We start from the raw sequence: 13,254 nt of genomic DNA, 5'->3' as shown, positions 1-13,254 counted from the left end.
GGGGTGGCGGGTAGGGGTTGCCACCCCTATACTCTACTACTCTGTGATCACTTCAGGATTTCCTTTCTTCAACATGCATACAATTTTAATTAGTAAGTTTGTCACCGTTATAAAGTATTCAATCTGATATATTACTTTTAACATCTCTATTTTTTTTTTCCTTTTCTAATCTTAATTGTCATTGCAATTGTAAATTTGAAGCCAATTTAAAGTGATAAAAATGAAAGTAGCAGTGGTGGGAGCAGGGATAAGTGGACTGGTTTGTGCATATGAATTAGCAAAATTTGGTGTCAAAGTTGTGGTTTATGACAAAGAACATTATCTCAGCGGCCATCCTAACACCTTCACCGTCGAAGGCGTCGATCTTGACCTTGGATTTATGGTCTTCAATCGGGTAGGTATATATATATAGGGTGTGTTCAGTACGAAAGAAAGTATTGTTTGATTTCAATCGAGTAAATGAGTTGGAATTGAAAATCGACTATAAGCATTTTTTGACTTATTTGGGTATTTGATAAATATTTATACTACAGTTCCCATAATCCAAGTGTATGTATTGTAATTGACCTAATAGGATATTGGCTAAGAGCATCTGATTTTTTTTAACCTATCCTAAGCGGCAAGCTTTTTCACTCTTTTTGTTCCTTTGGTAACTCGAATTTACAATTTTGGATTGATAATAAGATGTGCTTACCATCTGAACAACTCTCTCGTCAAAGCACGTAATTTATGCCTTACTATCCACAAATTATCAAGGCTAAAATACTAGGATAAAACCTTAGCTAATCGCGATTTAGTAAAATTTAGTAAGTTTGTCACCATTATGAATTATATGGGGTGTGTTCAGTATGAAAAAAAAATATTGTTTGATTTCAATCGGATAAGTGAGCTTGAATTGAAAATCGACTATAAGCATTTTTTGACTTATTTGCATTTGATGAATACTAAAGTTCTCATAATCTAAGTGTATATTGCAATTCACCTAATAAGATATTTGACTAAGAGCATGGTATTTTTTTTATTTCATCTTAAGAGCTCTCATTTTTTTTGCTTCCTTGATAACACAAATTTATAATTTTCAAATTGAAAGTAATAGATATTTACTACTTACCATGCAAACAATTTCTTCTTATTAAAACATGTGATTTATGCCTTACTATTCACAAATTATTAAGGCTAAGTACTTGAATAAATCCTTAGAAGCACGATTTAGTAGAATTTATCTGAAAATTGGGGTTTCACCGTGGACAATATAATTGGGATTCAATAAGTGTAAGATGGTAAATTTAAGTTTCAATATGTTAAAGCTATTCCCCTTTAAAAATATGTATTAAATTATAATTTAAACTTTTTCTACATCATCATGTTATATACGATATCCAAATTTATATAGTTATTAATGGAGTTGGAATAACTAAATGAAATATCAAATTAGTGCCTACCCAATTAGAAGCTATTGAAATTAGGGAAAAAACTTAAATATGTTATTGCAGTTCGAGAAAAGGTTCATTGATATCATATGTTAAAAGTTTCACTCATTTATGCCATTTTCGTTTGAGAAAAAAATTCATTCATATCATTATTTGTTAACTGAAAATAGTTTTGATTTTTTAAAATTACTATTATACATGATCAATTATGATTTGACCACATAATCAATTAAATCATTTTTAAAAGAAAAAAAACTCGAATATATTATTGAACTTTGAAAATGGATTAAAGTTTTACCCATGTATTGATTTCATTTCAGTTAAGTCAAACTTTTTAATAGATGACTACTCGAAAAATTTACAATATTATGAAAAAAATACATGATCCGCGACTCTTCCGGGAGAAGTTGACAGAAGTGAGAAGAAGCACCGGCCACCATTGTTAACATTGCGAATGTACACTTATGGTGGTTCTTGTAACAAGTCATGAATACTTTGAACCGGAAAGATTTGGGTGAAATTTGACTTATAGCTCAATGTAACAACCCTATAAAACTTCAAAAATTGAGCTACACCCAATAATACCGAAGGAATGCTGCTGATTAAACTTGATAGCGGTCAAAATTTCACATCTGAATGAGCCAGGTGAAATTTAGGCCAAATAAAATGTCAGGTACATGGATTCCTCTGTTATGCATTTTGGGTTAGAGCCCAAAATTTGGACCTACACAATACCTTGGCAGCTGCAGTTGTTATGTGTTGAAGAAGGATGATAAAAATTGAACACAATTTTGATTTATTGTTAAGTAGAGAAACTAAATAGACAGGCTTTATTTCACTTTCTGCAATATTTCTTCAGCTTACATTGGAAATGGTTGTAGCTAAAGTTGTTTTAGCCCCCAAAAATGGTGTATTTGACAGGCAACTTATCCAAACATGATGGAATTTTTTGAGTTCCTTGGAGTTGATATGGACATATCTGATATGTCATTCTCAGTGAGCTTAGACCAAGGTCGTGGTTGCGAATGGGGTACCCGGAATGGATTCTCTAGTATTTTTGCACAGAAGAAGAATGTCTTGAATCCATATTTTTGGCAAATGATTACAGAAATTAGCAGATTCAGGCAGGATGTCATAAGGTATCAATAACTTATTTATCTTAACATATGTGACTTTTGTTATTTTTTGAGCAATTTGTTGATTTAATGATCTCATTAGATATTTAGAGCACAGGGTCTTCTTTGTTCATTTGAAGATGATGCATTTGATGGAAATGGACTAAATTGTTATGTTGTGCACTTTAATTATTTATATGTCAAGCAAAAGAGCTGTCTTTAATGAAGTTTATTTCATCATGAATATGTTTCTCACTGCATTGCAGTTACCTTGAAGCACTGGAAAACAATCCTGGCATTGATCGCAATGAAACATTAGGGCAATTTATTGAGTCACATGTCTATTCAGAATTATTTCAGAAGGCTTATCTGGTGCTACTCCTGTTTGTCGTAGTTATTGAATTTTTTTTATACTTGTATTGGCCTTTTTGTTCATTCAACAAGGTGTCCTTTCTATAACGATATGCACATATGTTCCACAGATTCCAATATGTACTTCAATCTGGACCTGTCCCTTAGAAGGAGTACTGGGCTTTTCTGCTTATTACATTCTTTCATTCCTCCACGACCACCATCTTCTGCAGGTTTTTTTCTCTTATCTACTGTTCAAGTAGCACACTTTGTGTGTTGATTATAGCCAATTGTTGAATGTGGTGCATGCAATACTTAATTTGAATGCTTACATTTACTCATTTTACTGCCCTTGAGCCTAAGGGAGCTTTTATTTCTTTCTTTATAGCTCTTTGGTCTCCCTCAATTGCTCACTGTAAGATGGCGATCACGTATAAACAAGGTGATTTTTCATTCATAGATACTTCAAAGTTCTTACTGATTTTAATTTCACTGTCTTCTGTGATTTATTAAGTAAAGCATGTATCATCCTTGAGAATGATTTGATGGCGGTATCAAACGCAGATTAAGGAGGAGCTGGAAAAGAGGGGCTGCCAAATAAAAACTAGTTGTGATGTAAATTCTGTAACGACAAATGAAGAAGGTCTAGCTTGATTTTTATCTTTTGGCTTCTTGCAGGAGTTCACTGTGCTGTTTATTTTATCATAATAGTAGATAGGCATATATCTTAAGGGATTAAAATGGTCCTTTGCAAAGGTAAAACCAAAATTGATGAAGGTTGACAGAAATCACCTAATATTTGCACCCACCTCATTGACCACTAAGACACAACTTTGTGTGCATATGCATTGGTGCATTTGTCTTTACTTTGTTGCTTCTTTGATAGGATTCGTAATGTACAACATTCATTTTCCCTCTATTTTACCACAGTTCTTCCGTATTTCGTTACAAGTATAAAAGGATGGGGATGTTAAGGTTGGGGTAGTGGGGGTTGGGGGGTGAAGGTTGACTTAAGATCAAAGACATTATGTTGTCTAATCTTGGGTTCTAGCTTGTTAATTTGTATAAGAACACGTGTTTTCTTAGTTTATATTCATTTTATGATATATTTTTCAAGTGATAGTGGTCTATATAGAGTCAATTTGGTGCTTATCAAAGGAAAAGCTTCAATCTGCTGCATTGCGTTACCATCACATAGCTACAAACTACTCGTGATTCTAACTGTAAATGAAAGAGCTCTTGCAGGTTGTACCATAGATTGTAATGATGGTGCCAAAGAAGTATTTGATGGATGCATCATGGCTGCAGATGCTCCAAATACTCTGAAAATGTTAGGCAAAGAGGCAACAGGCGATGAAACAAGAATACTGGGTGCTTTCCAGTATGTCTATAGGTATTGGCATCTCCTCTATTTGAATACCTTGGATTTCGTTCCTCTTTAATTTACTTTTATCTTTTCGGATTTTTATCCATATACTGACATCACTAACGTTGTTTATCTTCCTCTAAGAAAAGGTAATAAATGTACAACCATGTTTTATATATTTGTATTTTCTGTTACCTACCAGTACTACTAGAGGTAGCAGAATGACTAATTTATATGGGTACCTATTCAAATTTACCCATTTTAAATGGGTTGGCTACCCAACTCATTTAAGCTGGGTAAAAACTGAATAAAACTCATATTACCCATTAAAAGTGGGTACTTAAATGGGTAAAAGAGGTCCATTCATAAAAGAACGAAAAGCGGCATTAGTATTTTTTTTGGGGTGTAGGTGGTCGGGGTGGGTGGGGTAAGGAAAAAAATCTAAACATTTAAAAAAAAAACAAATTTAAAATGTATTTTATCCATTTTTTGTTCAACTCATTTTCGATCGGCTCATATTCGACTCAACCCGCTTGTTTGCCAGTCCTAAGCACTACTTATCTTGCTGAATGGTTGTAACAAAGGGAGTTGGTGGATTAAATCATAGTCTTAACAGGATTTATGATGTTAAAATGCAAAATCATTTTCTCTTCCTCTGTGACAGTGATGTTTTCCTTCATTGTGACAAAACATTCCTGCCTCTCAACCCGACAACATGGAGTGCTTGTAACTTTCTTGGAACCATGAATAATAGAGGATGTGTGACATACTATCTCAATATAATCCAGGTGTGTTATGGAATCCAGTAATTTTTAGGACCTTCTATAGAAAGTAGAAGATAATGCTCTTCAGTGGGGAGTCTTTTCTCTTGTAACTGCTCTCTTAATTTATGAGCTGTCTAAATTTACAGAATCTTGGTGAATCAAAGCTGCCTTATCTCGTTACTGTCGATCCTCTTCACACACCAGAACATACATTGGTTAAGTGGAGAACAAGCCACTCAGTCCCCTCAGTTACTGCATCAAAAGCTTCACGTGAGACATCAAATCCAAGGGAAGAGAGGAATATGGTTTTGTGGAGCATATCAAGGTATAAATCTCTTTTCATGAAGAGTTGTTTCAAGATAAATGTTCCTTTGTAACCTGCTCTCGTGCATAGTCAGCTGTTAGACTTCAACTATGTTGAATTTAGAGAATCAGTTCCTTTAACTGCAACTTGAAGGATTTTGCAGTTTGCATCGCTCACTATTGTCATTTAAATTGTTTGCAGAACCCACAGTATGAAGCAATCAAGTGTCGTTCTCTAGACTTTTTATAGTTCTCTACGTTAGGCCTGGGAATTGCAGTTTATAAGTTTGAATCTGTTTAAGAGATTATTCTGACTCTTCACAGATAAAATGACTGCGTTTCTATTTCCTCTCTTTTCATAGAGTGCTTCATTCATTCCTGACTCTTCATTCTTTCCATTTCAAGTTTTCAACTTGATGCCAGCAATTGATCACAACAACCTAGTGTATTGGTTTAGTCACTGTCTTGTTTTCACATAAGGTTAAAGGAAACCTACTGGTAGCACTTGTAGGTTGAGTTGTTCTAATTTTAGTCTTAACTTTCTTTTAGTGCACAAACTTCATTTTCCGCCTTGTGTTTCACTGCTTATTAATGTATTTTTGTTTCAATACATTCAGGCTATGGCTTCCATGCCAATGGACTAAAGGTAGTACTACTTCTGCTAATAAAATATCAACAGATTTAACTTGAATTATCGCCTTACTCTGAGAACAATTTGGAGTATCGCTTACGCTCAATAGATTTCCAGCTTTTGTTGTCCCTCTGGTCTCATTTGGATGATTGTCTACCTTTTGGTCCTCTCAGGCGGGTGTGGTTGCTGCAGATAGCATGCTTAGAAGGAGTTGTAGTATTCGGGACAACCCCAAGCATATGGTACCAACCTGGCCTGAAACTGGTGCACGCCTTGTCGTTGCTAGATTTTTCAGAAGTTTCATTCAAACAGGATGCATAATGTGAGTGATGATAGTTTCACCTTGTATTACTTTAATCCCAAAATAGCGGCAGATACATGTCTGACAACTTCTTTATTTCCTTCAATCCTATTTCTTATTTTATCACACTTTTGTTCTTGCTAATTTAATGGTAACGAGATGCAGAACGATTATTTTATTGAGAAAATAACTTCTTTTATTTCAGTCTCTTTGGCTAAAAGTTCATATACAAGTGGAAAATCTACTGCAAAACAAATCACGTGTGAATCATGATTTTATTTTATTACTCTGAGATTTTTGAGTTTTTTTTTTTTTTTCGTGATTATTATAGATGTCTGGATAATAAATTTACATGTTTCAATACACAGCTTGTTGGAAGAAGGAGGTACAATTTTCACCTTCCAAGGAACCGAGAGGAAGTGCTCTCTTAAAGTTTCTCTTAGAGTTCATAGTACACAGTTTTACTGGAAGGTAAATTGAAAATTTCTTTTGCCCCTGCAACTGAGCAAATAATAACCCAACAAAAATAAATTAGAACTTCCCCAATTTAGAAAAATTGTGTAACATAGATAATCTCTCTTGCAGGTTGCAACTCAAGCTGACATAGGTCTTGCTGATGCTTTTATTCAAGGGGATTTCTCTTTTGTTGATAAGAATGAAGGTCTTCTTAATCTTATCATGGTGAGGAAATGATAAGATTTCTTTGTAAATATCTTTCGGTTGTACTTAGCTTCCAGAAATCTTTTGCAGATATTCATTGCCAACAGAGATTTGAAAGCATCTGTTAGAACATCAAGAAAGGAAAGGTAAAATAGTTTACTGACCTGAAATCAAGAAGCATGAACTTCTGTTCATATGTTAAAGTTCTTCATCACTTTTCATGCTATAGAGCCTGGTGGACTCCATTGCTTCTTACAGCAGCACTGTCATCTGCAAAATATTTCATTCGTCATGTTTCAAATCGAAACACCCTGACTCAGGCTTGTCGGAATATTTGTCGTCATTATGACCTGGTAATTAGTTAACTTGCATATTATATCACCCAAAGAATATAGGGGATGTCAAAGATCACTAGTAAAATTGAAGTACCCAATCCTGGCCATATTTTTTTCCAGTTGCTATTGATGATAAGCTTTGTGGTGCTAATTGCTTTTGCCAGAGTAATGAACTCTTCTCACTCTTTCTGGATGAGACAATGACATACTCATGTGCAATTTTCAAGGTTAGCTCTCAAACTTTTAAATGCTTCCCACTTTTTTACTTTGTATGTTAAGCTGCATTTCCTCTTCTTTAATCTCATTCCATGGTGATTTAGTTCTTTTATGATTTTCCTAGAGTGAGGATGAAGACCTAAAAGATGCACAGCTAAGAAAGATCTCTCTTCTCATTAGAAAGGTGAGTCATCAACTAAGTAAAAGTCCCTTCCATTTCTGCATAAGTTTCAGGCATAATATGATTCTGCTTCTATTCTTTTTAGGCAAAAATTAGCAAGGAACATCACATTTTAGAGATTGGATTTGGTTGGGGAAGTTTTGCTGTGGAAGTTGTCAAGCAAACCGGATGTAAATATACTGGTATAACTCTCTCTGAGCAGCAACTGGAGTATGCACAGTTGAGAGTTGAGCAAGCAGGCCTACAGGTATATAGTACTTACAATGTCTATCGTCATGAATTAGCAAATTTTATGCTACCGCTACCCTCCTCCTTTATCTGGGCTTGGGACATGCAATATCATGTGCAAAACTCACTCAGGCGGAGTTAGTACTTACAATGTCTAGGGAAACTCAAAATTTTTAGAGTTTGGAGTTCCATTCTCGTTTGTCTAGATGACTTAACATTTCATTCTTGTTGCTGCGTATTTTGAGAACATTTGATGAGGATTTCTCAGAAATCTTTGAAGAAGCTTTTCGAAATTCTGTAACTGGAGAAGTGATATTACAAAGAGTGTAATATGGAAATCATTATACTGTGGTTCAGGAAATTTTCATCTAACAGACACAGCAAAGAAGGAACTAACACACTTCATGAACTAAATGTCTTTTTCATTTTCGTGCTTGCCAAACTTCAATAGCTCCATAATAAGCTTAACTGCAAATCAGGGCCAGCTAAGGGGTCTGCGGAAGTTGCAATAATTTTTTTCACTGAAATGATTCTTTATATGTTGTAATCAAGCATTTGTCCTTGCAAGATTAACGGGAAAACACTATGTGCTTAACACTTGAGGCCAAATTTGGGCTATTTCAGAGCTAGCATTTTCTATTAAAATTTCAGTAGAAATTTTTTCACAGGATCATATAACACTTCTCCTATGTGACTATCGCCAAATCCCAAATAAGGACAAGTATGACAGGATTATATCATGGTGAGCTTTTATCCATCTACATCTGGACATATTGTATCATTCACTACATGTCGAGCTAGTGTTACTATTGTACTAATTATTTTTCAGCGAGATGTTGGAACATATTGGTCATGATTTCATAGGGGAATTCTTTACTTGTTGTGAGTCTTCATTGGCAGAAGATGGGCTTCTAGTTCTGCAGGTAATGAATTTTAAGTGATCTCTCAACACATTCTACTTTGTTCACTTTTTCCCTTCAATTGTTACAAAATTAGGAGAAAGTAGGACTCTCAAATCACTCAAATCTAGTCTAGTACATGTACCTTAATTTAATACTGAACTTTTTCCTTTTTCCCTAGTTCATGAACAAAGCATGCACTCTTAAATTAATTTCCTAATACATGAATTAAGATAATATATGAATAGAGAAAATCTAAGAAAGGCTTTTCTTCTTCCAATATGAGGTTCATTTTCCGACATCAATTTCTTCACAGTTATGTCACCCTTGGTTTTTAAGCTGCTTTTCATGAATGTTGGTTTTGCCTAGTTCATTTCAATACCAGATGAGAGGTATGACAGTCACAGGAATAGCACAGACTTCATGAGAGAGTACATATTCCCAGGTGGAGGCTTGAATGCACTATCTCAAGTAACGTCAGTCATGGCTGCTGCATCCCGACTATGGTAAGAGAGTTGATGATTGTGATTTCGCACTAGCATGCTTATCACTTTTTCAAAAGCATTTATTTCTATAAGTATCTGATATTAATGATTTAAATGCAGTGTAGAGCACCTGGAAAATATAGGAATTCATTACTATCAAACACTGAAATGTTGGCGGAGAAACTTCTTTAAAAATCAAAGGTAACAAGACGAATATAAGCACACTACCTTCTATACTGAGTGAAACATGTTTCCTTTGGGAATCATTTGTAGTTTGATCTGTCATAGATGCTGACAATTGACCATTGATAACTGTGTCACTAGCCAAATTTGTGCTTTGGGATTCGATGACAAGTTCATCAGGACATGGGAGTACTACTTTGACTATTGTGCTGCTGGATTGAAAACCTGCACAATAGGAGATTATCAGGTATGGTGATGAATAACTTTATCTGATGTAACTCATCTGAGCTTCTTCTTTCGTCCTATAGTCTTCTTTTAAAAGAATGCTTTCAAATATATTTTATAGAAAACCACCTCTCAAGAAGTGATTTTTCTTTTTTTTGTTAAAATATAAATGTTTATAACATAATCTTACCAATGATAGAAAATAAATGTCGATGACATATAATCGTAGTGAAAAAGCACGGGTGCGGTATGTGGATAGTGTTTAGTCACTTAGTGACACTTGTAGGTTGTAAAGAATGAAATAATGGCAATATGTTTGTTGGACAAAGTGAAAATACAGGCGGAGTAGATAGAGGTGTTTATAAAGGGAAAAATGTTAGATAAGAACATAAAAGCAATATTGAATTATGTTAACTACCTCATCTAAAAATTTAAGACATCTAAAAGTTTAAGAAATTAGAGACAATACAAACTTTTATTCACTTGCTTGTATATTTAACACGTCGCGTCGAAAGCATTTTTTTTGTGAAGGGTAGCGGTAAAATTCCAACTCTGTTTATATCCTGTTGAATTATGTGAGCTACTTTATCATGTGTGTAGGCGTAGTTCTAGTGTACAAATGAAATTTACTAACAAGTTCAAGCTGTTGTCTATGTATTAAGCCTTTATTAAATCATGTCTTCAACAGTAAATACATGCATACTTAATTATTCCATCTTTTTACAAGAAATCTTGAAATCATTTCACCTAAATTGAGAAGTAAACTTCTGATCAAGGGGTGGTTCTTACCTTGTAGATTGTATTTTCAAGGCCTGGCAATGTTGCAGCATTTGGTGATCCTTACAATGATACTATGCCTTCAGCTTATTAGAGTTCCTTTGTTTGAAATATTATATTGTAACTTTGTCTTTGCAAATAAGTTAGTTCCTCATAACAGCATGAAAGACCTAATAATGACTTATGTGTCACTGGCTCATGCTTAATTCTGTGGTTCTCTTGTTACAATATTGTGTGAACTTTTCTCAGTTAATAAAAGTTTCTCAGGGAATTTACTAGCTATACACACAATCATATAATAGTGTATAATGGTGTATGTAATTGTGGAGAAGGATTTAGATTGTTTATTTCAGGTGATGTATGTCCACAAAATACCATTTTTTGTAGGTGCGGAATTCATGGTATAATGTAATAATACTTATTGTAATATTTTTCTGATAGTTGTCTTAATCTGACTATTTCTTTATTATTATTTGTGATGTATTCTAGATACAACATATATTGGGTTCTTAGGTACATATGTAAATTATATTCCATTAATTCTTCTAATAGTTTTATGTCTTTCATAGCTTCTGTCCAATATTGTAAATATTCGTAGTTCATTTTAATCTGAATTTATTTCTAAATCATACCATTCTATTCTTTCGAGGTCTAAATCATGTAGGTCTATTTCATACCATTGTTGGTCTAATATATCTTCTGATTTGTTATCATTAAATATTTTTCCCCATATGATTCTTCTTAATTCAATTATCTCTATACCTCTAAGTATATATAGGATTAAAGTTTCATAGATTTTTTATTATTTCATCATGCATGTATGTAGTCATGTTCGTTGTTATGCAGGTTTTTTATTTTCAATTATTCCTTCCTATCATATCCATAATTGATTAAATTCATATTAAATCATTATGAACTAGATTATCTGTTTATCATGTTTTCCTGTCACTACTACCATCGTACTTTAGCAGATACTTCCTTCTTATCAGCGCCTCAACTTTGTATACTCCCCTAAACGGCTTTCCTTGCCTACCGGTTTCAACATTAGGATGACATAGTATAGAAGTTTTCTCCCTGTTTCCAGTGTGCTAATAAACTAGAAATCATGATTCAAATAGTTTTAATACATAATAACTAACATAAATTTATTCAATCATATATATGATATTCAGGAATATATGAAATTAGTTCTGCATATTTGTTGAACAATATACCTTTGCCTCTTGCTTGTCTATGGTATCTGAGGGTTGCTCCATTATCTTTTAAGTATGAATATTTTAAATATTTGAGAGAGTGTTTTTATGGAAGCTTGCTTCGTTTATTGGAGGCTTGCCTCTTATGTTACATGTACATTCCTTTATATAGAAAGGAAATCATATCCTATAGCTACTGCACTTATATTTATCTGCACACTACTTTAATAATACACACCTACCACACCTACCACTTTACACTTGTCCATTCCTAATGCACACCACTCCTACCTACCACTTTAATATGCACCTCCTTTAATAATGCATACTACTCTATACTTGTTGACTAATTTACATAATTTATTCCTACTCTACTAACTTTCTTATAATAAGACCAAAAATAAGGTACCTAATAATTTACAATAATGCTTCTTTACATAGTACTATTCACTTTATACTATTTGCTTTTGGCTTTTTTGGCCAAATATGTCTTCTTTGTCTTATCTCTTTAGTTGTCTTTATCTTCTTTGTCTTCATATCTCTTTGACTTTATTATAGCTGGACATCGGGAATCACATTGTCTTCTCCATTACATTTTGAACATGTATGGTCAGGATATTTGTGTCCAATTAGCTTAAAAAATCTGGTTAATAGTTCTGAAGAAATAAATCCTGCCTTTAATGCTCTTATTGTAGGTATTTCTTCTAGTTTTAATAATGATAAAATCCATTTCTGAACTTCATCCATATCTGATTTCCTTAGTTCCCTTGAGTTGGCATAAATCATTAATTGATCTCTGGAATAGTAACTCCATGTAGCATTTCCATTCAAATAATTGTTAGCTAGTTCTTGTATTATAGTTGATATACCAATTATTCTTTTATTGACATAGAAATTGGGTATCTCAATTTTTGGTATTTCTAATTGTTCTCCAATATCTTCCGCTATTATCATCTCTTTGGTCAGACCTATCTTTACAACTTGAATAGGAGGTTTTATCTCCTCATGTAATATCTCTGTTGTTGCCGTATAGAATTTCACATAAAATAAATTTCCTTTGGTCACTCTTTTGTATATAATAAATGCTTTGTATAATTTTGGTATGCCACTTAGTTCTTTTCTGTCATAGGTATATGCAGTACTTATTAATCCATAATTATAACATGTTTTAACTAGGTTAGCATTGGTTTTTGGCTGTGCAATTAGTTTATTGTATCCTTGTAATTTCTGGGTTATATAGTCTTGGTTTGGATCTTTTGTACTGGTAGATCTGGGATTGAGGTTTAGGTAACTCTGTATTTTGTATATATTTTCGAGGTATGTCCTTGTGATGTGGTTATACACCTTTTTCTCATGTTGTAGGCTATCTGCATACGTTGAAGTTTGTGGTTCTCTGGTTAATGGGTTTTTTTTGATTTTTTGTGTAAATGGCTTTTCAAATAATTGATTTAGATTTGCATTTCGTTGTTTTTCAATAACTGGTCTTCTTGTACCTGCAGCTATATTTAGACAATCATTATGGTTTTAAGGTGTTTCCTAACGTCACCTCTTAGCTCTGGATTTTTAAAGTCTTTCGATCGACTTAACTCCACATTTTTATAGTCATGTTGC

General features: G+C 33.6%; 1 pseudogene; it reads left to right on the top strand.

Annotated features, from left to right (window-relative positions):
* Nucleotides 1-212: 212 nt before the first annotated feature.
* Nucleotides 213-10,663, top strand: LOC125857005 (uncharacterized; annotated as a pseudogene).
* The last annotated feature ends 2,591 nt before the right edge of the window (nt 10,664-13,254 follow it).

The sequence above is a fragment of the Solanum stenotomum genome, chromosome 2 (genome assembly GCF_019186545.1).
Source record: "Solanum stenotomum isolate F172 chromosome 2, ASM1918654v1, whole genome shotgun sequence".
NCBI classification, from domain to species: domain Eukaryota; kingdom Viridiplantae; phylum Streptophyta; class Magnoliopsida; order Solanales; family Solanaceae; genus Solanum; species Solanum stenotomum.
The sequence above is the reverse complement of the archived record's forward strand: the minus strand, read 5'-3'. Positions and strand labels throughout refer to the sequence as shown.